Below are 636 nucleotides of genomic sequence, written 5' to 3' on the forward strand. Positions count from 1 at the left end.
CCAACCACTAAGCAAATAGCTTCAATGTATTGCTAGCAGTTAGATAGATAAGCAGGCATAACTTTTTGTAGGGGCTAAGGAGAATGAAAGCAGACATTGTCATTGGGTTGTTATAGTTTCATGATCAGGTCCTATGTGTTTTTATGTCTTTACTAGAAGCCCGGTGCACGAAAATTCATGCACTGGGGGATGGGGGAGCCCTCAGCCCAGCCTGTTCCCTCTCGCAATCTGGGACCCCGCGGGTAGGATCCCTAGGCCTGGCCTGAGATCAGGGCCTTTAGGGGCTTTTCTTCCTTCGGCTGCTGGGAGCTGGCCCTGTCCCGCCACTTCAACTGCTTGATATCTGTGCAGAGCTGCCCTCCCACCTCTCCTGCCACCAGTTGCCTCCCTCTGCAGGTGACAGGCATGGGGTGCAATTGCTTGGCTGGCCTGGGCCTCCCTCTGTGAGGTGATCGATGGCAGGGCCCCCAGATCAATCACTTTCCAGAGGGAGGCCCCGTCCACCCACTGCAGCACCACTGGCCAGGCAGCCTGGACCTCTTCCTTCCTTTCTTTCTTCCTTCCTCTCTTTCTTTCTTTCTTTCTTTCTTTCTTTCTTTCTTTCTTTCTTTCTTTCTTTCTTTCTTTCTTTCTTTC

This window comes from Myotis davidii, unplaced genomic scaffold (genome assembly GCF_000327345.1).
Source record: "Myotis davidii unplaced genomic scaffold, ASM32734v1 scaffold206, whole genome shotgun sequence".
Taxonomy (NCBI): Eukaryota; Metazoa; Chordata; class Mammalia; order Chiroptera; family Vespertilionidae; genus Myotis; species Myotis davidii.